Here is a 26,080-nt window from a genome sequence, read left to right on the forward strand (position 1 = left end):
ATTATCTCCTGCAAATGTAAACAAACTTGTTTGTCTGATTTCAGAGTAGCAGCCGTGTTAGTCTGTATTCGCAAAAAGAAAAGGAATACTTGTGGCACCTTAGAATCTAACAAATTTATTAGAGCATAAGCTTTCGTGAGCTACAGCTCACTTCATTGGATGCATCCGATGAAGTGAGCTGTAGCTCACGAAAGCTTATGCTCTAATAAATTTGTTAGTCTCTAAGGTGCCACAAGTACTCCTTTTCTTTTTGTTTGTCTGAGTGACTGGCTGAACAAGAAGTAAGACTGAGTGGACTTGTAGACTCTAAAGTTTTACATTGTTTTATTTTTGAATACAGTTTTTTAACATAATTCTACATTTGTAAGTTCAACTTTCATGATAAAGAGATTGTGGTACAGTACTTGTGTGAAGTGAAGTGAAAAAATACTATTTCTTTTGTTTTTTACAGATTACAGATTACAAATATTCATAATCAAAAATATGAAATGAGCACTGTACACTTTGTGTTCTGTGTTGTAATTGAAATCAATATATTTCAAAAAGTAGAAAACATCCACAAATATTTAAATAAATAGTATTCTATTATTGTTTAACAGGGTGATTAATCGCACAATTAATCAAACTTAATTTTTTTAATCACTTGACAGCCCTAATTAGTACCTCTAAATTACTGCCTTCCAGTGTCTAAGAAAATGGTCAACAAACTGGCATCACAGTCTAACCCTTATAATTAGGACCCTACCAAACTCATGGCCATGAAATGGGTCTCCACCCGTGAAATCTGGTCTTGTGTGCTTTTACCCTATACTATACAGATTTCACGGAGGAAACCAACGTTTCTCAAATTGGTGGTCCTTACCCAAAAGGGTGTTGCAGGGTTACTTTAGGGGGGATTGTGATATTGCCACCCTTAGTTCTGTGCTGCCTTCAGAGCTGGGTGGGCTGAGAGCAGCAGCTGATGGCCAGGTTCTCCCAGCAGCAGCACAGAAGTAAGGATGGCAATACTATATCTTCAAAGCTGGGCTCTCGGCCAGCAGCCACTGTTCTCTGGCCATCCCATTCTGAAGGCAGCACCACCACCTGCAGCAGCACAGAAGTAAGGGTAGCACTACTGCAACCCGCCCCCATACAATAACTCTGACACCTCCCCGCCAACTCCTTTTTGGGTCAGGACCCCCTACAATTACAACATCTTGAAATTTCAGCTTTAAATAGCTGAAATCATGAAATTTACTATTTTTGAAATCCTGTGACCAAGAAATTGACCAAAATGGACCATGAATTTGGTAGACCCTACTTATAATAAATTGAAATAGTTATCTTGAAGCACAACCACCAGTCAGTTTCCCTTGTGCCCCAATGGTGGATGATCCACTGCATCTACCTCACCAACTTATTTAATCAGGTATCAGTTGTACTATCGTTAGAATGATTAGATGAATATTCCATTGAAAAAATGAGGTTTATAGTGTTTACCTATCACAATTATGTAAACACTTAATTTCTGCTTTATTTTTATGCTATTTTTTTAAAGACCCAATCCTTGCATTTTTTTCCCCCATAACCCATTTGGCTGTGGAACACGAAGAAAAAATATGCCCATCTCTTTCTCTCTTTGCAATGAATTAGTGACTAATTTATTCATCTTTAAGGCCTATTTGCACACCTATGCCATATTTCATATGTGTACAATGAGATAAAGTGTATTGTTTTCTGAATTTGTGATTTAATTAAACCCACTGAATTTCAGCTTGTAGGTTACAGGGAGAGTCACAGGATCACTCACACTTCTGTGGGTTGTGTTTTGTTGTTAAAAAACTCTGAACAATTTCAACAGTTGTTTTTGAAATTAACATCCAACCTTTGAAAACAGAGGTTACTTACTGCATCAGTCTGGTAAAATACTCCATAGAAAGTAAATTGTTTCCTTTCAATTTTTTCCTTCAGTCATACAGACAGGCTTCACAGCTGAGTATTATGACAAATACCATATGTTCACCTTTAGGCCACTGCATTATTTGCTGGTAATTGCATTTCCTGATGCTGTAGTTATGCTGTGAAATGTAGATGTGCTACTTTCTCCGTGCAGTGGGCTACCTTATGTCAGTTTATATTTATAGGCAACTTTCTAAAGTCAATGCCCCATGAAATGGGTAGAAATGCATGTAGATACATTGTTCAAAATAGCAAAACATGAGGAATATTTGAATTGTTTAAAGAAATGACAAATAGCTAATACAGAAAATTGCCTGCTAAAAGTTCAATACCTCTGTCATTATTCATTCATTTCAGACTATAGTGCTTATGAGGCTAGTGTGCCACTAAGCAAGAGTTTCATTTCAGTATGAAATGGATCACTGGAATGGACCACATGTCCAACATCATGAGAAATTTATAGCAATGCCATAGAGGATGTTGCTTGATTTGTTCATCCATTGGTCTGTAATGTACACATATTGTGCATGAATTATATTTTGAGTCTGGGAGGATAGAAAGTTTGCTATGGACATTCGTGCAAGTGAACTGTTCTAAATTTTCAGTTTTTAGATGCGCATCCTTCCGCCCCCGCCCCCCTTGGACTTATTGGGTCTGACTGTTTTTATGTCCTCATTTGTTAATGATATTTGTTGTGTTCTGTTTCTGATATCAGAATACTAAAGTGCACATTATATGATAGCTATGGACCTTAATCCTTTATTGCACACACAACACAGTTGATTCCAATAGAAGTTTAGCATGCAACCTTAGATATGATAGCTATGGACCTTAATCCTTTATTGTACACACACCACAGTTGATTCCAATAGAAGGTTAGCGTGCAACAGAATTGGGCCTTACACTTGCTCTTCCTCATTCTGACAGTACAATCTATAGAATCCTGATCTTCTTGGGAAAAGATGCCATCCAGAAAGAGCTGATGAGAATTTCATGGCTCACATTACTAAGTACATTGGATTGCAGAAGGGTACCTTTACTAAAGATTTGGAGGAAATCTTATAGAGCCTTCCCACCTTTAATTTTTTAATAGATTGTGTGGGCCGTTGCTCTACACAAACAAACCCTGAGCTTTCTTTTCGATTACTGAATTATACTTTGTCATATGCCAAATGGGCCTTTCACTTGCCCTAGTGTCTGCAGTCAGGATTATGGTCTGGTCCTTGTTCTACCATGGAGGGCTTTAGCTCCCTTGTCTTATCTTTCTCCACTGCTGCTGACTCAGTTCTCTCCTGTATTGCTATCCTTTAGCGGCTTCAGCATCCTAAGGCTTGCTCACTTACAGACACCTGGAGGAAGTGGCTTGCTAGTTAACAGATGGCTCCAGAATTGCCATATTAGCATGAAGTTTTCTTGGGGTTCCCAGAACCAAGGATGAACTTGTTACTTTTATGGATTAGCAAAAGAGAGTCTTTCCAAGGCTAAGTCGGTGACAGTTCCCAGTTACCCAAGTCTGATAGCTACTCTAGGACTGCCAGCCTTTACTTTGCCTTGCAGGTAACATTCGGTGCACCCCAGTCCTCAAACCTCCTTGAAGAGTGTTCCCTTGTGGTATCTATCCCCTCTCATTGGATCTTCACAGTAATTGCAGAATATATTTTAAATTTTGTTATTAAAGCTAATGTTAAAATTATCTAATACACAGGCTAAGGAAAGAGTGTCTATACATCTGGGTATAATGCATACGTTATCCAAAAGTATAAAGTTTAAAAGTCATAACATTCATATAGTACATAATCTGCAATAGTCCAAATTAAGGTTAATAAATTTAACAATATGGTTAAAATATTAGCATCTAAATATCCACATAGAATCACTCAAAAAGTTAATATAGCTTTTGGAAAGCAAATAGCAATTATTGTAAATTATCACTCAGTAACTGAAAATTTAGGATAGGTTGTCCTTCAGTAAATACAATCCATCAGAGAAGTATTTCAGTTACTTTCCCAACTTCGCTTCTCAATGGCACTCCAGCTCATAACTCCTGGTATTGCCGATATCTGGTGATATGTTCTAAATAGATGTCCCTTGATCACCTGATGGCGTCTGACACCATGAGTTGGCGTATCAGCTGAGCGCAGCACTGACCAATTAAGCTTTCCTGCAGCACTTGCTTGTTATTGGGGTCTCATGTGCCCAGGACTCTGACAATCAGCTTGTATGTTTGAACCTCATAACACCTAGCTCTCAAGGCATCAGCTAAAGGGGCATATTTCTGCACCTTTTGAGCTTGAGCGTTGCGGAAGACCGGGGTCCTGTTCTCAAAAGGCACTGTGACGTCCACCATGATGATCTTATTCTGTACCTCTTTAGCGATGATGATGTCTGGTCGCAGTTGGCTGTCTGTTCCAGAGTTCAAGGCAAGCTTCCCTGTAGGTGATGGGAAGGCTTTGACTAGGTGTTCTTGGTTGGCATTGTGGCACAGTTGCCGGGCTCTGGAGTGGGGCTTGCAGCTGCACAAGATGTGGAGTACTGTCTCATTGGCATAGCCACACTTTCTGCATCGTTTGTCCCGATTCCCGTGGCAGACAGCTCTGTTTAGTGGGACACAACTGAGCCGAGGTCTCTGGATGAACCTCCAGTCAGCAAATCAGGTGAAACTGCCCCTGGGGAGGAAGTGGTTGATGATGTCTCAATTGCACATCACTTTGAAGACCTTGCACTGCTCGGGCTTCTGTCTCAGGTTTTCCATGTAGTGCCAATAGATGGCATCCGTCAGCATCCTCTCCAACAAAGTTCTAGCTCTCAGAGTGATGACTGTAGGCTCTGTATTCTTGACCTGTGGCAAGACTCCTAGTTCCTGACATTCCTTGTACCATGTCCAATGGCAGCCGATAAGCTTCTCCGGGTGTCATGTAGCATGGCAGGCATGAGTCCAAAGTGAAGCAAAGACTCCCCTGTCTCTTCCAAATTTGCCTACCAAGGAGCCACTAAAGTAGGTAGTGACATCTTGGTTGGAGGGGATCCTGGCGATTCGCTTCCTGATATCATGCATAGCACTCACTGTGATGTTCCTCGTGATGGTGTCCGGGCACATCAGAAGGCGGAAAGCGTGAGTGATCACCACAGCATCATACAGATCATGCATTCAAGGGACATTGGCACCACCCTGCCTGTGTGAGATGTACACCAGCTCATTACTGCCCCATCCACTTCTTCACTAACTGCCTTATGATGTTGTCCACCTTGTTGAAGGGTACCTTTGCCACAGCAGAAGCCCTCAGGCAAATAAAATACAGGGGATCAAAGTTGTTCAAGGTGTTGATCTTCTGCCCTGGTGACAGTAGGGAGGAGTCGATCTTGGCCACATCCCATAGGATCTCAGCAATGGTATCCTCAGGTGTCTGCTGGACACAAAAACCTGTGGGCACACTGAGATGTTGGTAGTCTTGCCCATCCTCAAGTAAGATCATGGATTCACCCTGGATCTGAAACAGGATCGCTGTACCGAGTCCCTTCTACTGCCATCAATATGCATGGATGCACACTTCCTAGCATTGAAGCTGAGTCCCATCCAGTTGGCAGCCTGGCTGGTGACATCAAGCATTTGTTGGAAACTCTCATGGTTGTCTGCTCTGCATGTCCCTAAACCTGTGACTGATGGAAGCTGGGAATGGAGGACAGGGGATGAATCACTCAATTTCCCTGTTTTGGTCATTCCCTCTGAATCATCTGGCACAACCCACTGTTGGAAGACAGGATACTGGGTTAGAAAGACCATTGGTTTGATCAGATATGACCAGTCTTGTGTTCTAATTGCCAAGTCTGCTGCCTCCAAAAAGGTAGAATACACACCAACTTACTTGATTCAACTAAGAATTCAGTTATGATAAAACAAAGAGATGTTTTTTAACAAAGAGAGATTCAAGTGATATTGAGTAAGGGTAGTAGAAACAGATATGGTTACAAATGAAATAGATGTGTAACACACTGCTAAGACACTAAACATAATCTTAACAGGCTAAAACCTTTGTCTCAGATAAGTATCTCATCTACAGTAACTTCTCAGCATCACCAATCCTCCGAGCCAGGAGCCAGCTTTCATGGACACATTCCCCTTTGTTCCCTCAGTGAAGGCCCCCAAAGGAGTACTCTTGCCTCCTTTTTATAGTCCAGAAAACCTTTGCAATGTATTCTTTAGAAGCATACCACCAGACAAAGTTGTCCCTTGCTGATTGCAGATGCCAGGCTGTCCATGCTGTTTTTCCTCACCCTTCTGTTAATTTGCTTTTCCTGTTGACAATATGCAAATGAAGCTTGCTTTGTGTTTGCTTTTCCCATGCTCTATTTGCATTAGAGACCAGGGCAGACAGGAAAATCAACATTTCTTTGTCAAAGAAAACCTTGTTCCTCAATGCTGCCTGGTTTACATATATTTTCAGTATAAACATACAACTTCTTAATTGTTACCTGTACATATATCACACAATGATTATGATGACCTGTATGATATAAGTTTTCATTTGATACCTTAAATGACATTCTTCATAGATAAATACCGTGACATCAAAGTGTTAGGTGTAGTGAGTTTGTCAGGCGCTGCTGTTCCATGGCAGTGAACGCTTTGCTAGTTGGCACTGAGGGGTTCTTAGGGTCACAATTAGGCATGCGCGCTTCCAGCTCAGCATAGACCGCTTCCAACAAAGTCAAAATATATTCATGCCCAACAAAAAAGACTGTGAAAAGAAAAAATGTGCATCACGGATGCGAAGGAAAAAAACCCCATCTTGATTTATAATCTTCCTGGGATTGTGTGTGTGTCTGGGGGTGAGGCGGGGGGTAGCTAAAGAGGTACAGCTGGGTGAAGTCCAAAAGTCTACATACTATTCAATGGTGCTGTCTGCATTTATACACTGTCTGGAAGTCCCTGGAGTCATTTCAATATTGCTCCCTCACAAGAAGACGTGCTGTAGGAGGTACACGTTCAGCATTGTGCTCTTTAGGAGTGACAGTGGCACGGTACGCATTCCCGAGCAGTTGTAAGTTAACATTTCCAGCAATAGAAACAAGCATACACCCTTAAAAACGAGTAAGGGTCAGATTCTGCTACCCGTACTCTTGCTAAATACCACCTTACTCCACAAGTAGTTCCATTACTTTTCAATAGGGCAAGTCATGGAGTAAGTTACTGCTCAACACGAGTAAGACTGGCAGAAATCCAGCCCAAGAAATAAACTTGGGGTGAAATCCTAGCGCTATTGAACTCTCTTGGAGTTTTGCTATTGACTTCAGTGAGGCCAGGATTTCGACACTTCTTTATATTGCTGCTTATTGAAGGTACTGTACAGTCCTGAAAACCCTGAAATCCTGGCTTTACTGAAGTCAGTGAAAAATTTCCCATTGACTTCAATAGGGCCAGAATTTCACCCTTGATGTTTGGATCAACTGGCATCTTTTAAAGGAATGCTCATCTTATTCCTTAGCCTTTTTTGTTTCTCTGTACCATGTGCTCTGCTGTGTCTCAAGATACTTTACGTCCCTCATCACCTGAGCTACAGGGGGAAAAAATTTAAAAAGCTAATATTTGAAAGGCTTGTAATTAGGTTCATTTTGATGCCTGGCAACGTTGGAAGTATCCAAGTTTATCTATCTAAGGTACTTACCTAGCCCTCATTACCATAGGACCTGAACACCTCCATTTTTTAATACATTTGTCCACAAAGCAGCCCTTTGAGGAAGGGAAGTGCTATTATCCCATTTTACACATGGGATACAGAGAGACTGAGTGACTTGCCCAAGGTCAACAGTGACAAGTGATTTTAGATGGCTCAATTTTTCAAGTCCTTGACTTGAGGCAACTAAAAAAGGCCTGATTTTCAGATGGTGCTGAGCACTCCCCCTCTGAAAAATCGGACTGCTTTAAGGTGTTAGGCAGGCACCCAAAATCACTAGCCACTTATGAAAATTATGTCCTAAGGGACTTGCCCAAGGTCACACAGGAAGTCTGTGGGAGAGGAAGGAACTGAACACAGATTTCCCATATCCTAGGCTCAAATTTCCTAACCACTGAACCGTTCTATTTTTCAAGCAAACTTTTACCTAATGACAAGAACCCTTAAAATTAATTGGACTCCAGCCTAAATGAAACCAATAGCAATTAACATAAACTATAGCAAGTAAAATGGAAGCTGGAGGGCTGAAAAATTTGAAGAGCAGATAGAGAATTTTTTATAATTTTTTTTATTTTAGGCTAAGTGTATCAAAAGTGGTAACTGTGATAGAATCAGTGGGGTTGCATTAGAGAGTCAAGGGAACAAAAAGGGAGGCTAAAGACATTGCAGAGAAGCTAAATTATTTCTTTGCATTAATTTTCACCTGAGATGATGTTGAGAGATGGCTCATTTTTCCTGCTAATAAAGATGAATCACTGTGAGATTGAAGTGTCCAGAGATGACATGCTGGAACCAATTGCTATATTAAGCAATAATAAATTTAAAAGGCAGACTGGATAGTATTTACTCAAGAGTGTTTTAAATCCTTACTTCTTCCATCATAGTACTAGAACACCTCCATCCCTGATCTGACTCCAACCTCTACTTACCCGTACAGCAAGGTTTTTTAGGAACTTTGACATGAAGTCGATGAGTTACTAACAAAAACATACAATATTATTAAATCAGTTGACTGTACAGTAGCAAATATAGGATATCGGTAAGAGAAGTGCTGGAGCGCGATTGTGGAAATTAAAGACTAGCAAGTCTTACTTCAGTCCCAGGTAAATAGGTTGAAATGATAATTAAAGGCCATTATAAAACAAGAAGATGAAGACATGACAGGCACAAATCAGCACGGCCTCTGTAAAGGAAAATCATGCCCCCCATCTACTAATATTTTTTGAATGTGTCAAAGAATTGGCTGACATAATTTATTTGGACTTTTAAAAACACTTTTGACAAGTCCCATACCTGAGGCTATTAAGGAAATTAAGTAGTCACAGGGTGAGTTAAAATCACTGCAAAGGATTGGAAACTAGCCAAGGATTAGAAAACAAGAAGTAGAAATAAATGCTCAGTTTTCATCATGGCAAAAGGTGGGATGATTCGATTCAAGGATCCATAGGAAGAATGGTGGTTCACACATTTATTATGGCTGGCAAAATTTGCAGATGACAGAAAATTACTTAAATTAGTCCAAACTGGAATATCATCAATTAATGGTATGCCTTCACCTTGAATATTGTACCCAAAATTTGTGGGTGGGTGTGTGGTGACAGTGGCAGCAAGGGATCCCTTTTGTTGCCTCAGCATTTCTCCCTCCAGGGTGGGGATGGAAGAAAGGTGCTCAAGTAAATCAGTCTGATTTACAAGGTGGACATCAGGATAGGCTCAAGTAGTTCTTTTAAGGAAAAAACAAAGAACCCAACTCCCTTCCCCACCCAGGGAGGTACATCTATTTGTCCACAGTGGAGCACTGACTTATTATGCTGGCTTCCAGTTACCAGCGCTTCCCCAACAGAAGAAATCTTAATGTTTCCCCTATAGGGAAGCGAACAGCCTGCCACCTAGAAGAAGCCTTTTCTCCTTGCTGCCCTGGGTGGGAGGCTGGGAGGTCCAAAAGCAGCCCCTGGCCTGTCCCTGCCCCCTGTGGCACGCTGTCCAGGGTAGGTGGAAGGTCCAGGGCTCCCCACAGCAGCAGGGCTCCCTGGGTGGCTCTTACTAAGGCCTGGCTCCAGCTTCTGGCCTGGCCAGAGGACAGGGCCATGTGGCGGGGGGGGGGGGGGAAGGAGGAAAGAGAAATAGAGCAGGGAGCAGAGCCCCATGGCAAAGGCAGCTAAGGCTCACCTCAGCCCTGCACCCGGAAGAGGCTGGTGCCACTAGTAGGGTCTGTGCTTTGCAACAGGAGAGCTGATCACCTTAACTCCCTGCTGAGAAGCGCAGCCCCCATTGCTGCTGCACCACACCTGCCCAAGGCTACTTCGCCCATGTTAAAAAGTGGCGGGGGGGGGAAATGTTTTTGTGCCCAGGACCCCAATAAATCTTAATCTGCCTCTGGACGTGCTATTGTCCTCATTTTATATATGGGAAACTGAAGCACAGCGACCCAGATCCTCAAAGGTATTTAGGCTCCTCATTTACATTGATTTCAGTGTAAGTGAGGAGCCTAAATACCTTTGAGGATCTGAACCAGAGAAGCTAAGGCCCAGATCCACAAAGGGACTTAAGTGTAGTGATGCTGGGCATTGCAATGCCTAACCTTCAGGCACCTAGATAATCACAGGAACAACACTGCAATCCACAAAGCCCAAGGGAGGTGCCTTGGTTCCTAGACAATGCACAGGGAGAGAGATTTCAGAGTAGCAGCCGTGTTAGTCTGTATTCGCAAAAAGAAAAGGAGTACTTGTGGCACCTTAGAGACTAACAAATTTATTTGAGCATAAGCTTTCGTGAGCTACAGCTCACTTCATCGGATGCATGAGAGAGAGGCACCTAAGAATGGGATCCTCAAAAGCCAGCATGCTAAATGGAGAGCTGCTTAAGCTAGCCAACAGGAGATGAGAAGGATGTGTGTCCTAAGCCCCTCCCCTCTCATAGAGAGAGGTGCCTAAGTGTAGGCTGCAGGAAGGCACCTATGTCTGCTAGTGATCCATGAATGGGAATTCTTCTCCTGTAGTCAGGTGGCTTAGACAACTAAGCCATTTCTTGTGAGAATGAGTTAGGTGCCTGCCTCAGTCCTCACAAAACACCTGGAGGAGGAGCTGCTCACCTTAAAATTTTTAGTCTACTAGAGCACTCACCTGGGATGCAGGAGACTGAGATTCAATCCCCCCCTCTACTTGAGTGTGGTACAGGATTTGAACAAGAGTTTAATCTTTTAGCAGCTTGCTCAAACCACTGATCTACGGGATAGTCTGACATAGGGAGTCCCTTAATTTTTTCCTGTTGAAGCTGTTCCACTTTGAATTAAAGAATGATTAGGCCAGCGAGAAACAGAGTGAGACTGACTCTGTAGCCTGGTAGTTTGGGCATCTATTTAGGAGGTGGGAGAGACAGGCTCTAGTCCCCCTGCTCCAATGATTAACTTGCAATGAAAGAGGTGCTGGGGCTCAAGCAATATTTTACATTCACATCTGATTCAGCAAGCCCAGAAGTGCTGGGGCTATGAACAGTCAGGTGCCAGTGCTCAGCCCTGGAAAGCCCCAGGACAAATTAAGCACTGCCTTGCTCTAATGGCTCTTTAATTATTTAGTCACAATGGAAGGGCTTCAACAGGAGAGACCAGGGAGCCCCCACATCAGAATATCCCATACCTCATTGGTTTGAGTATGCCCTTGAGAGGGATGAGAGCTCTAACGATGGGCTAAAAGTTTAAGGTGGGCAGTGGCATGACTGCTGGCTGGATTTTGAATATGAAGTTGTCCAGCAAGTGGCCTCTGGATACACCTACTGGATTGGGTGCAACAGGCGAGCAACCAGCACTCTTTCGCTGCCTCTCTCCCCCAGTTAATAGATTGCTCTGGGAGATAGTCACCTGGACGCCTAGAGTGAAGCAGTAGTGCACATGCCCAGAGATAGAAACATAGGTGCCTAGGGAGCTTGTACAGCAAAAATTTAGGTGCTGAGTGAATTCAGCCACCTACATTGCTAGATTGCAGCTGAGTGAGGGTTTTGTGGATCACAGTGGAGCCTAAACCTGGACTGCCTAAGTCTGATATTTAAGTACCTAAGTCTCTTTGTGTCAGGTCAGAATTGAAAACCTGCTACTGTTATGACCATAAGTGGTACAACCTGTAGAGGTCAATGCCGAGTTCTGGGCAGTGGTTAATTAATCCATAAACCTCAGGAAGTGCCAATGGCTTCAGGCAGATGAGTGCCTGAGGAGGGCAGTAGAACCCTTGATGGAGGAAATGCCATCAAAAGTCTGATGAGCAAATTCACTCAGTGTTTTTGCCAATGACATCCACACAGGACAGATTGGTCCCTTCAGCTGTAGCTGATAACCAATCTAGGACTGGAGCCCCAAAGGCAGACAGATGGAAGATCCATCTGGTTCCAAATGTATCGACGGGCATCCTTCCTTTGGTCCAAACCAGTGAAGTCAAGAGGGGGATGTTGACTCATGGGCAAAGCAATACCTCCATATCAACCACCCAGGCTATTGCAGCCACATCACGTGGAGAGGACACTCCATCCTTGTTGGTAACATGGACACAACACAGAAGATGGCAGTTACAGGTTATAAGTTCACTTGTCTGGCATAGAGGAGGGCGCCATGGGTCATTTTCAATGGTGGGAGGAATCACTGCATTCCATTGGTTAGCCACCCCCCCGCCAGAAAGCTGGGCAGCTCCCAGACTATTAGGTGCTGACCTGCCACAGTTGTGTGCCTCATGGGGTGCATGGAGCTAGACCAAAAGTTGAAAGGCAGACAGAAACCTCTCACCTGGCAAAAATAAGAAACTAAGAACTTTCTGGCTTGGAAGCTAGAATGTCAGGACCACGTGTCCAGGATTGACAGACAATGACGACCTACAATATACAAGCAGCAGATGGAAGTCAGCTTTGATAGACTGTCAGCTCTACAAACTTAGTGTTGATATTGCAGCACTTCAGGAAACAAGACTTGCAGATGCTGGTTCTGTCCAAGAGGCCAATTACGCCTTCTTTTGGCAAGGTAAAAACAGCAAAAAAATTCTGCAGAGTTTCGGTTTTGCTGTGAGAAACAAGTGGGTAAAGTTCCTAGAAATACGTATTGGGAAGTCAGAGCGTATCATCTCACTTAAACTTCAGATAGCCATTGGCTCTGTGAACATTAGTCCTTATGCACCAACACTCAATCTAGCCTGGAGGAGAAGGATATACTTTACAGCTCTTTGCATCAAGTCATCCAACTGAGCAACTCTTCCTCCTCGGGACTTCAATGCAGACAACAACTCATGGTCAGATTGTCTAGGACATTTTGGCACTGGCAAGATGAATGGCCAAGGACTTCTTGAATTCTGTGTCCAAAACCAAATGTGCATTACCAATTCATATTTTACAGGAAAAGATTGTCAAAGTGTCATGGAGTCATCCATGATCAGGCCACTGGCACCAATTAAATGTTATCGTCAGGAGGAAAGACCTACCCCTAGTGCAAAACACTTGCATGTTTCACAGTGCTGATTGTGAAACTGATCACTCCTTGATTATTAACAAAGTGAAGATTACAGCCAAGAAACAGAGCATAACCCAGGAGCAAGCAGTACTATTAACACCAAAAACCAGAATGACAGACTGACAATGTCCTGGACAAAACTTATGGAATTAAGATAAGCTTTACTGAATTAAGTTAAATCTCATTGCATTAGGTTAATACCTTTGGGGTCCACAGTGTTAAAATGTGGTTACATGAAATTCCACAAGAACATACATGCAACTTCTCTAGGAGGAAGTGGGTACTAATGTAATTTGTTTGGTTATCAGCCCTTTCAAGTCATCCCCTGGTGAGGTCTACATATACCAGTTCAAACTGGATTCTCCAGGGACAAACAGCTAGAAAGAGAGTTTTGAATAAATAGCCTGGTTTTAAACTGACTCAGGGCCTTCTTCCTGATTCAACAAACAGACAGGACCCCTGATCCCTGGAGGGCCCAATCCTTACAGAAGGGTTGGAAGGATTGGGCCTACTGAGGCCCCATAAAAGTAGGTGCTTGTTCTGAGGTGAAGCTATGATGAACTTGACACCACAAGGAAACTCCTTGGAGTGGTGTTGGAGGCACTGTTCGAGCCTATGTTAGGGTTGAGGTGATGTCTGGTCTGCTTATTAGCAAGCGTGTATATCCTTTTATTGTTTTGAATATGTTTTCTCTGTAGTGCTTTTGCCTTAAGAATAAAATAGGCTTGCAAAAAAAGCTGTGTGGTAACTATACCTGAGGGCAGTCGCACTGTTAGTGTTAACCATCTCTGAAGAGAAAGTAAGTGGGCCTGCTTGGGCAGCCTGTCTCTGCTGGAAATAACATAGTGAAGGCAGGAAGCTGTTCAGCCTGGAGATAGGTGTCTCTCTCCCTTCTGACTAGGGGGTCTCATCTCCAGAGAGATGATGGTGGGGGGAGCTGAAAGCCTGAGGGTGGGTGCCCTGGCTGGCACACTGAGGGGAAATACAGGTGCAGATGCCTTGAACTATGATAGACAAAAAAGTTTAACACCACAGTGCATGTTATAAGAGTGGACTGCTTTGCCTACTGCATACTAGAGTATGAATTGATTCCACCAAATGGCTTTTACTTTGTAAACTCTGGTTAGGCTCTGATAATGGTGCCAGAGAGGAAATGTCAGTGATTTGAATTGACCAACCTCCCCCAGACCATTAGTGAGGGAGATATAAAGCCATTCTCCTCTCTAACTGGGAGAGCAAAGAACACTAGTCTTGAACACTTCAGTAAAGCAATACAAAGGGAGCTGTGGGGTTCTTGAGGCCTTTTTCTGCTGAAACCTATAGCTGTGACTACATTAGGATTTCCCACTCTTGCCACCACTGGCTCAGCTCCACCTGTTGTAGCAATTGTGGAAGTGTTAGCGTGGGATATGTTTTTTAGGAACACAAATCCCAGCGGAGGCAAGGATTGTCAGCATATTTTAATCAGGGGCAGGAGAGCTATTTTAATATATTTCAGCTTTAAAAAATATTTTACAAATAGTATTTTGGGGCCAGGTTAAGGAATTACAGAGCGCTGGGTCCAGATGGATTTAAAGACCTCTAAAGGCCATGATGAAACAACCAGTGTGTGACATTGCTATTTCAGATGATAATATGAGAAGTTAGACCACCTACTGCTTGCAGATTGGCTCTGCTGTAACCCAAATCCTGCAAAAAACCCACACAGAGCTTAGTAAAGTAAGAACTCTGCTTTTGTACTGGTTTGTTTTTGAATGATGCAACTGTATTTGAAGTTTTGCCAAGTGCAGGTGATGGTGTTGGTATTCAGCAACACAGAGTTAGATGCACATGGGACTTAGTTTTCAGAGAAGTATAAAGTCAATTTAACTATTTCACTATTGAACAAAACATACAAGGAAGTAGAAGGACGATCATCTTCTGTTCTGCACACTCTACCGTGGGCTGGTCTAAGTAACAAAATGTCCTCATGTTCAAACACAATCATGAAGAGGTGAGTTAGCTGACATGATAGTGGCTACAGCAGCTGGCACAATGTAGAACAGGACAAAATATTGACAGGCTCCCATCAGCTAACTTGATTCTTATCAATTGTATTCGGTCATGATAAAAATCCCTAGTAGAGATGAGCCCACAATTGCCATCTCATTTTGTTGTCATGAGTGGGTGGCACTAAGCACCACCAATTCCCCCTCCCCAAATCTGCCCGTTGAGTACAGGAGACCCAGAAATGAGGCATTTGATGGCTCCTCCAAGCATTTTAGCTTGCTTGTTTCCCCTTCTGAGAAAGGAGAGCTCAGACTGATTTACCTTCCCTATATCAAGGGACTGGCGTTTTGTTTTCCCTTAACAAAGGTAGTACTGAATCAGACCATACTGATTCAGCTGGGTGTTAGTACTACAAGCAAGAGAGTGCAGGCCTGAGAACTGTGGTCTAGAGACATTGCAACTCCAGGTCAGAAACTTATGCCCAGGGGTTGAACAAGGGGCAGAGCTCCCCCAGTAAATATCTATTTAATCCTTAAAATGGGTCTCCAGGCTTTGGAGAGTAGACCAGATCCTATTAACGGTCATGCAGCTCATTCGTTTTTCACAAAGATTTGCTGGTTTCATTTCCAAGTTTGAACCCCAAACTAGGAGAGCTTTGCCTGTTTGGGGGCTTCAATGCAAAAGGTTCATAGAACTCTATTTTCTAAATAATTGCTTCTTCCAAATCATGGGACAAATTCTTCCCTGGTGCAGCTTCTTTGTACTAAGTGGAGTTGTACCAGGGAAGAAGTCAGACCTTTTAAATTACAACAAAGGCCCATGGCAGAATGTTACAGTGTATCTTTAATTTTCATTACAAAGCACTTTGAGATTTCCAAACAATTAAATCAATGGCCGCATTGCACATAAAATTTAGGGCACGAAAATGAATACCATATTAATACAGACTACTAGAGTTGTGCAAGGGGGCCAAGTTACAGTTGCTATGGGAACCATAACTTTGAATTACATTACTTTTGTGCACTTAAAATCTTAGTATTAACATTGCATTATGGTTTCTTGCTCTGAATGCAGAATTTATTTTAAAGATACCCCACTAGCTTTTTTGGTGAGAATTTTGGTCAGAAAAGTGCTGTAGATGTGTACATTTGCAAACAGAAGCTTTTAATAGTCTTTGAATTTTTCATAGTAATTTTTTTCTACTTTCTTTCCCCTAGCAGCAGTAACCTTCCCAAAATGACCTTTATTGTTAACAATAAGAACAACATGACTTTCATGGTTGGTGGTCATTCAATGGCAGAAAATCATGTAAAATATTGAATAGAAGGTGTCACCAGATTATTCTCCTCAGTTTGCAAGTAAATGGTCAATCTTAGGAAGACATGCTGTATTGTTGTTTTTTGCTTATGCAAAGTCCTGGTAGAAGCAGATTGTGGGTTGAGGGGGCTGTGTGAGCAACAGAAGAGCTTGTTCTCTGCCTTGGTCTCTGCCTGGAGTCAGTTTTTGAGGAAGCGTTGCTCTCTGGGAACCATGCATTGGGTGAGTTGAAATGTCTGAAAGGAAGGATTGCCTGCTCAGTCCCAGGACTGCATTTTACATGTAACCAAAATAAGTTACTTAGAATCTACCCAGACTCCATGTCACGGATTTCTGCTCCACTGGGAAGCAGACCTGCAAGGCCTTAAATGTGCTACCATTCAGCAGAAGGGTAATGCTGGCTTCAGACTGAGACATTGCTGTCAGAAGAAGGGATAACCATATGATACACTGGTAGGCAACATAATCTAGTGCAGGGGACCAAAAGTTAGGAAACATTCTGGTTATGGTTCTACTGACTCATTGAGTGACCTTGGGCAAGTAATTTCCTCTTTGCTTCCATTTCCCCATCTTTCTGTGTATGTATAATATTTATGTATGTCACAGCACTGGGATTTTGAAAATGTGGGCTATTCTGCTATGTTGTCTACTCTTCCTTCTCTTGCATCTGTAGTTCATAGTGAGTTGGATTGTGTTGTGGGACTGAATGGTCAAATAGTGGCCATCCAATTGTCTGGAGTTACAGTAGATGGCATGTTATGGTTTCCTAGGAGTGTGCTAATGGAGAGATGTAGACCCTGCTGCTGGAAATCAACAGGTACAAAGTTATGTACTTTGCTCACATCAGGCGTAGAGAGGGAAGTAACCTTGAGAAAGTTATAATGGAAAGAATGGTGGTGGGTCATTGTAGCAGGAACAACTAGTGAGGAAATGGGTGGATGGTGGTGTGTAGCAGATCACTGAGAGGTCATCTGCTGAGTGCTCAAGACTAGTGAGAAGGCATCTGAAAATTCTGCTGTGATGTCACCAATATTCAGACAGGAATGAATGGATTTTACTTAGGATAGTGCTATGCTAAAGTAAATGGTCATTTTGTATCTTTTAAATCAAATAAGGATAGTCACTCCCCTCCCCTTGCTGTTACATAGGTATGTCTAATGAACATTAACATACATAAATGGACCTTACGTGAACACTGCCACATGTGGCAGGCTGAAAAAGTAGGGTAAGACTGCCCAAACTATCAATATGGCATTCTCTGCTGCTTGTGGCTGTGCTGACCCTACTGGCCAGAAAGGGATCGTTCCCAAAGGAAAACCCAGGTTCTCCAGTGAAGTGGTGACTCCAAACACAGTCTTGATTTACAAGCCAAGGCTCTTGGGTGGCCACTCCCTTGAGAAGATGTGGGAAGGATCAATACTGAGTGGAGAACAACTGTGGATGGAATAGTGTGAACACAAAATACAAGCTGGCAACCAAACAGGTGGGTAGAGAAAGACCATCTCATTGCACCTGATTTCAGGAGGAGATGTGGGCAGCTCAGTCTCTCTTGTTTGAAATGGGAATGGCTATCTGGACACCATTTTCATGAAGTGCCAGTGGCATGCTAAGTGAACATGCAGCTTATGTACAAACATGCCTCAACTGCTGTTTCTTATCTTCTGCTCTCTTGGGAGTCCACCAGTATTAGTACGTCTTGGCTTGCACCTGCCAGATCCTTGGTAAGATTGTGGTCCCCTAAACCAGCCTGAGTTGCCCTCACCAAATCTGAAAATAGGCTGTGGATGCTGATCCTTCATGCCATTCTCATGCCCCATCCTTTTCTGTGTGCTCCCTTCCTTTGGTACTTACACTCTGTACTCATTCAACCCAACTCATTTGAAAATCTCATTCACACCTTACTCAAATCTCACTTCTACCCTGGAACAAGCACTCATGCTTATTTCCCCACATACAAGCTATAGAAAACAGAGCCCTCTGTGTCCAAATCAACTTATATTATTGTTGGCTGTAAGTAAGGTTTCAATACTGTAATATTAATGGATGCCAGAAGCTGGAATACACTCTTTTCCAGGCAAAGATGCAGTTTTCAAGGAGAATTCAGCATCTAAAAGTTTTCCAATGATACTATGTAAAGTCAAATGAGTCATTTCAAAGAGTATCTTTTGATCCAATATGCTTTTTCCATGAAGGTATGATCAAGTTAACTGGTTGCATGAATTGTTACTCATTGTAGGAAGAGGTACTAAAAACTTCTGCCTATCAATTCATGCAGATATACAGCATAATCTAAAAAAGCGTGTGCAGTAACTGACAGCAATGAATACTGAAACAGATGAAAATCATGAATAATTCAATAAAGTGAGAAAATCACAACTGAGAGGTAGTTCACAGGTTGTCCTATTCGCACTTCCTATAAAGGAGGAGAATTAATTAAAGCTGGAACTTCTTCTGTGAGCTTCCACTTAATTAGGGAAAAGCAAAGGATGATGGTGAGATCACAAGTGCCTAAGCGCAATTGTACTTTTGAAATCTTTAAATATAAAATCCAGTGACTGGGAAGGAAAACCCACTAAAGTGACATCTCTGTAACTGAAAGGCAACTATTTGTTTTCTCTGAAGTATAAAGTAAACTTGACAGAATGATTGGTTTGCCACAGAAGCTGAAATGCAAAACAGATGTTACTGCACAGCCTAAACTGTCTGGTTAGCTCAGCAAGGGCCTGGTGCAAAGGTAACTAAAGTCCAGTGTAGAGAGTCCCACTAACTTCAGTGGATGACAGATCATGCTACAGCCTTGTTCTTTGTGCATTTCTTATTACTGGTAATATTATGGAGAGGAAAGATCCACTCCATAATTCAGGTTTAAGCCAATGTCCATAATATAGCCCTATATTAGTCCCCTTATCACTTTGGCTTGGAAAATCAATTTGGCCAGAAAGTCATTCTTTTAGTTTGTATAAAGCTTGAAGAGAATTTGTCAAATTGGTTTTGAATTGCGGGTTATCAAAAATTTACCCTGATTTGAATTTTTCATGTGTGTAATTTCTGTCTCTCAAGCATACAAACAGCTACTCACTGTCCCTTCAAACTTTTCAAATAGTAAAATCTCCTTGAAAACGTAGGTACCAGCTATAGATGTGAAAGCAGGTTTCAAAATTAATCTTGTATTTTTGCTCTGGATAGGCTGGGGCCCAATCCTGTTCTTATTGATATCAATGACAGTTTGGGGCTAGTTACTTCAGGGTTTTCAGGCTCTGGCACTGTGTGTGTAAGTGTGTGAGTGTACATGTTGTCCTTTGTCATCTGGTTGCAATTTAGGAACAGTTCAGAGAACTGACAACACTGCCTGCAGCTCCCTCCTCTTCAACTTTGCTGGGGCAGGCGTCATTAAGGCAGTGTGCTGGCATAGGTCTGTACCCAACAGAGACAAATGCAAGTCTGACGTATCAGCCCAATCTCCTAGCCATCCTGTCCTCCATAAGACCTGGTCAGATTCAGAAACCCAGCTTTTAAATCAGACAGGAAAATAAAATGAACAAAATGACCTTGGAACTAGCGTCTTGTGAAGTAATGGACAAAGCTTTGGAAAGCTTTAATTAGGAAAAAGGCGTCAGATTCTGCAATCCTTACTCCTACAAGCAGTCCTCCTTTATTTATCTGAGTAGTTCCAGCAGTTTCAGTGGGACGTGTCCAATGAGGAGGGACAACTTGCCTGAGAAAAGGGTGGAGGAGTCCTGGCAGTGTAGATTACTTTGCTGGGAGATGCAATCAATGATAGAATATGACGACCAAAAGAATGCTACAACTGTACTTATTTCAGAGAGATTTTCATACAGTAATTGGTCTCAGTTGCACCCTACTTAATACTGAAAGGGAACAAATCATTACTATTGTATAAAATTGTAGGCTGCTAAGATAAGGCTGATGTGACTATCTTAGGGCCATATTGATACACTTACTCATACAGAACAGTACCTTACTCCTAAACTACCACCACTGACATCAATAAGACTGCTCACTCTTAGCCTGAGTAAAAAGTCTCATAATCTAGTCCCCAGAGCCAGCACTAGACATAAGCAGCCTAAGCAAATACTTATGGCCCCATGCAGCTCCAGGCCCCCCCCCCATTAATTATTAGTATGTGCTGGGAGAAATATTCCTGCTTTGGGCCCCCAATGGGTTAGCACTGCCCTGCTAATCCCTAATATTTTGGCACAAACTGAACAGGATCCTTTTAGTGGGTTCCTTAATGGAAAAAAACAGAAGAATCTTCATTTTGGAAAGAGTAATTGTGCAACTCTTTTGAGGTGACTTTTTAACATGAAGTAAGAGCTGAAATGTAACCAAGGGAATAAATAAGATGGTGACCAATAAGAACACAATAGATGGTTGGAACAGGGTCTTGCTGCTCAGCCCACCAGTGTCAGTTGCAAAGAACAAAGATATTGCCTTTGGCAGCTGATGAATTGACACTATTGTGACGCTCTATACCTCGGGGGAACACCCTACACCCCCATGTTCATCTTTATAAAATGATTGTGTGGTATCCAATGCAAAGTTTGTCATGTTGGGTGTCTTTGGAAGGTTCATGATGCATTGAGCATGATTGTTATAGTGATATTATAGTAATCTTATGGGTTATAAATTTCATTTATATAGTTATAAGGCTGAAAATGTATCCTCATGGCTTAAAATAAGCCCAGGCAAAAACTCTCCAAGAGCAATTCACACCTCATTAGGGCAGGTATGGGACAAACCCAGCCCAGCCTCATAGGAACAAAGAACGCTGGCCTAGGCAGCAACAAAAGAATCTGTTGGACTCTTGAGGGAGTCACCCCCCTTCCTTTGGTCAGTTTGGGACTGCGATGAGGTAATGCTCACCTGACTATGAAGGGGGTGAGGACAAAGCCAAGAGGGAATAAAGGACATGATAAAAGGGAGAGACATTTGCCATGCTCTTCCTCTCTCTTCCACCTACATCTACAGGCACCACACCAAGCGACTGAAGCACTGAAAAAAGGGGAGAGCCTGGCTGAAGAGCAACCAGCCAGCCTGTGGTGAGAAGCATCTAAGTTTGTAAGGGCACTGAAAGTGTTAAGATCAGCTTAGAATGCATTTTACTTTTATTTCCTTTGACCAAATCTGACTTATAATCACTTAAAATCTATCTTTATAGTTAATAAATCTGTTTTTTTATTCTACTTGAAGCAGTGCATTTGGTCTGAAGCATGTCAGACTCCCCTTGGGATAACAAACCTGATACATATCAATTTCTTTGTTAAATTAATTAACTCATATAAGCTTGAAGCATAACTGGACAGTGCAAGATGGAGGTTCCTAGGGTTGTGTCTGGGACTGGAGATATTGGCTTGTGTCATTGGATTGCACAATCCAAGGAACAATTTACATGCCAGAGGCTATGCATGAACAGCCCAGGAGTGGGGGTTCTCACAGCAGACCAGAGTAAGGCTGGCTCCCAGAACCAAGAACTGGAGTGACCTAGCAGATCACCGGTCCAGATAATACCAGAGGGGAACATCACAACTATGAATGATGCAATTGAGGTAGGCAAAGGGATCAATCATGCTGGAGCTCCAGTTTATGAGGAAGCTGTAGATAATCTTCAGAGATTTCAAACTGAGGCTTCTTTTAAGATTTTTTTTCAGCCCCTAGCTGAAGATTAATTAGAGATGTTCTTATAATACAGTTTCCATTTCCTGATATGCAGTCTTGACTGTACTTGGCCTAAATGGTACAAATTATCCATTAATACGAGAGATTTTGCCCATAAAATGTACTTTCCACAAGCATTTGTTAACCAAATGAGCTATTTCACAGACATAGAAAAACACCTGATTGACACACACTGTGCAGTTGAAAGACTCATCCTCGGAAGCTTTCAGTAATGTGGCATTGAACACTGCGCTGTAGAAAGTTCAAGGAACAGAAATAAGGCTTCATCAGAAGAATACAGAGTACCTCGATCATTGCAATGAAACGAACAGCTCAAGATATCTAGATGGAGTGATGATTTTTTTCTTGTTCACATAGCATTGCTGGCAGTTGTGTTCTAGGCTTCAGAGGTATTGCCTCCATAATGTAACAGGAAAACAAGCTTTAAAAGGCTGACACCGAGATACTGCCCATGAAGGCTCTTTAGATATTGCCCTACCTCCCTCCACTTCCCTCACAACCACTCTCGATAGACCTCTTCTCCAACTGACCTTGCGTGTGCAAATTCACATGTTAATGCTCGAAAGAGCTGCTGTGCTGCCTTTAGCTTTGTTGCAGCAATGTACTGCCTCCTTCGCTAATGTGTGTCATTGTGTATGTGCTGTCATGGAACAGGCTATGACTCACTGCTGTGAAGAGAATAGAAGTGGCACTCTAATATTATGGTGCACTGAGCTAGAGCAAGGAGTTCTCTTTTTAATTAAAATTCAGCACATCATGATTAACATAATTACCTAAGCATCTCCACATCCATGATTTTTTTTTGGCTCTTCCATATATTCATAAATCTTTGTGTAACTTCTAATTCTGAAAATATCAAAGATTTTTAAATATATATATATGTATTTATAATCCTTTCTGAGCACAAATAAGTTAACGCTCTGTAAACCCAAAGGGAATGCAGCTTAACAAGGTATGTAGGGTAGGATTTGTTTCAGTATAGTCTTCAACCAGTGAATCTGCACTTTCATTTCAGTAGAGAAAGAAAAGCTGTTATTTTGGCAAAACTACTAACATAAGCAAATGAATGCTGCAAACGCTCTTCTAGAGGTTTAATCATTTTCTGGATACAAAGTAAAAAAAACAACAACACACACACAACTATTGCTGACAGTAATTCACTTTAAAGTCAGTTGCTCCAGATAGCTCATCCTTTTGAGTACTTTCATTCCATTTATTTCTATATACAAATCTGGTACATTTACTTAGTGTAGCTGAATTTTAGATGATTGGACAATATCTCCCCTAATTAGCCCCTTTCAAAATTAGTTACTGTTCTATTATAAAAGAAGATTCATCTTCTATAAAATAAATCATTACAGTTTTCTTAGTGTGACAAAGCTCTATCCTTGTCTCTGTAGGTCCCACATTTCCTGGTGGATTTCACTAGCCTCAGAGGCTCACTGTGACCCTCCACATAACCCTTCTCTCTCTAGAGACAAGGGCCAGTCTATTGAGCCATTTTCATCATAAGCCAGCGAGGGAGGTGAGGAGAAGCTATCCTCCCTTGCACAGTCTCTGTTGTCTCCCAGCCACAGTGATTAATCAGGGGTGGGGGGGCAAAGAGGGGGAGCCCAGGCCCACCCTCTACTCCAGGCTCCAGCTCAGGGACTCTAATAGTATCAGCTATGGTAGCTGAACTTTTAGAAACATGACACATACAATTCCCTGGGCTACTTCCCCACAGGAGCCCCCACTTCCTCAAGCTCCACTTCACCCTTACCTCAGAGCCTCCTTCCTTCTGCCTGATATGGTGTGTGGTGTGTACTACTCAATCTCTCCAACAGCACAACTTCCTCCCACAGCTCCTAATATCCACACCTACCTGACAAACTGGGAGGCTTTTAACTAGTTTCAGCCAACCCCTGATTGGCTTCAGGTGTCCCAATCAACCTAGCCTTCTCCCTGCCTTCTGGAAAGTTCTTAATTGGCCCCAGGTGTCTTAATTGAACTGGAGCAACTGCCATTTAATTTTTCCTGGTACCAGGGATTTGTTTAGCCTGGAGCTAATATATCTATCTCCCACTACTTTTCTATAGCCATCTGGCCTTGCCCCGTCACATTAGTTACAGTATATCTAATGGTTTACAATTTAAAAAAACCTTAGTTTATGCTGCCAGGATTCCCTTGAGTTATAGGGAGAAAAAGGACATTACAAAATCATTTTACTGTGTTATCTGCTAGATATGCATCTTATTTGGCAGTTAGCACTTTAGCTTTTTTCCCTCCCCACTCATTATTTGACCTCTTAGCCAGCCTCTGGTTTTTCCATCTTAAGTTTGAGAGCTAGTGACAAATTAAAAAGAATCTGAAAATGCTAAGTGATTTCCATTTTAGTAATTTTAAATTTAGAAAATTAATTGAAATTTTTTTGTATCGCTAGACCCTTTATACCTCTTAGATAAGCTGGAAATGTTAACATGTCCCATATTTCCTACCCTCCAAGAATCTGATCAGTAGCTTTTCCATCTCTGCATCTGGGATCTTTAGAGATTTCCCTCCACCCTGTCATTTTGCAGTAGTCATTTAAGTACAGTTTCCTCCCACTCTTTTGATTTGAAGTACATGAAACATTCCGGTATCCATTGAAAGGTTATTACTGTAACTCTGTACAAGTTCTCTTCCTCCTCCTGTAAAACACAATTGATGTTGCTCTGTGAAATGCCTGGCAGATGTGTCATCTCTCTCACACATCTTGTCTATTTTGAACCATAACTTCCATGTTTAATCAGAAAGAGGCCCAGAGCAGAAAACAGCAAGGGAGACCAGTCTGCCAGTGTTCTCTTGTTAGTCATAAGGACATACATTTTTTATTTGGATAGAAATGAATGCAATTGGCTTAGATGTAATTCCTTGGATATATAAAAATATTATTTTAAACAGTGGGCAGTTCATCTAAGACACTTGCATGGACCTTAGAAACTCCATCCAAACAAAAAAATGTATGTCCTTATGACTGACAAGAGGGTTCGTGGGGTTACAGCAAGAGAAAGGAGCTAGGGTTCTAATCATGGCTTTGGCTATGCCAGTATTTTCAGATGTGGTCTATGACTTTGGGTGCCTCGTTTTGAGACACCTGGAGCCTGATTTTTCAGAGTTGCTGAGCACCTGCATGTCCCATTGATATGGACTTTGTGGTTGGCCTCTTAACACTAGGCTCTACTTGCCTCAAGCTAGCCATCCAAAATCAGAGATTATTTTAGGTAGGATGGCCATATTTTCTCAAAGGGAAAATGGGACAACCACAGGCTGGCCCAAACCCGCCACGCTCAAGCACTCCCTGCCTTTCACTGGTGCAGGGTTGGGCTGAGGTCCCCCCCGCACCTGAGACCGCCCGGGTCCTCCCTGCATCCCACTCATGAAGGGCCAACCTGAGGTCCCTCTCCCCACTGGCGCCCAGGGCCAGCCCAAGTCTCCCCACCACCAAACCTCAACCTGCCTTCCCCCTATGTCAGGGGCTGGTCCTCCGAGCTCCCCCCACTGCCTTCCCATGCACAGGGCTGGTCCTCTGAGCCCCCTGCCACCCACCCACATCTCCCCCTCCCACTGCCCCCTTCCTCTCTTGCGTGGGGCTGGTCCTCCAACTCTCCCACTGCCTGCTTGCGAGCGGGGCTAGTCCTCCGAGCTCCCCCACTGCAAGCCCACACGCAGCGCTGTCTGAGGCCCCCCGCTAACCCTTTTGTGCGGTGCCACCTGAGGCCCCCCTCTTTCTCTATGCACAAAGTGTGGACTGGTGGGCCTGAGCCACTCTCCCTAGCCCTCCCCCCAGTGCAGAGCTGGCATTGCCTCTCCCCCCAGCCCCCGGCCACATTCCTCCATCAGAAAGACGGTTGCCTGTTTGCTGGCCAGCTTATGGAGATTGGATTCATACAGCCTGAAAAGTATTTCCATATGTGGTTGCTTAGGCCCCAAGCCTAGAAGTTATCATGCGTGCAGCAGTCCACCT

At 42.6% G+C, this 26,080-nt stretch overlaps 1 long non-coding RNA gene across 1 annotated transcript; it reads left to right on the forward strand.

The window, feature by feature from the left end:
• The first annotated feature begins 740 nt into the window (after positions 1-740).
• On the forward strand, positions 741-25,338 carry LOC122457692. The gene is made up of 4 exons (XR_006277368.1): positions 741-880; positions 6,771-6,777; positions 11,109-11,114; positions 25,326-25,338. It is a non-coding gene; the product is annotated as an uncharacterized LOC122457692 (long non-coding RNA).
• The last annotated feature ends 742 nt before the right edge of the window (positions 25,339-26,080 follow it).

Source organism: Dermochelys coriacea, chromosome 1 (assembly GCF_009764565.3).
Source record: "Dermochelys coriacea isolate rDerCor1 chromosome 1, rDerCor1.pri.v4, whole genome shotgun sequence".
NCBI classification, from domain to species: domain Eukaryota; kingdom Metazoa; phylum Chordata; order Testudines; family Dermochelyidae; genus Dermochelys; species Dermochelys coriacea.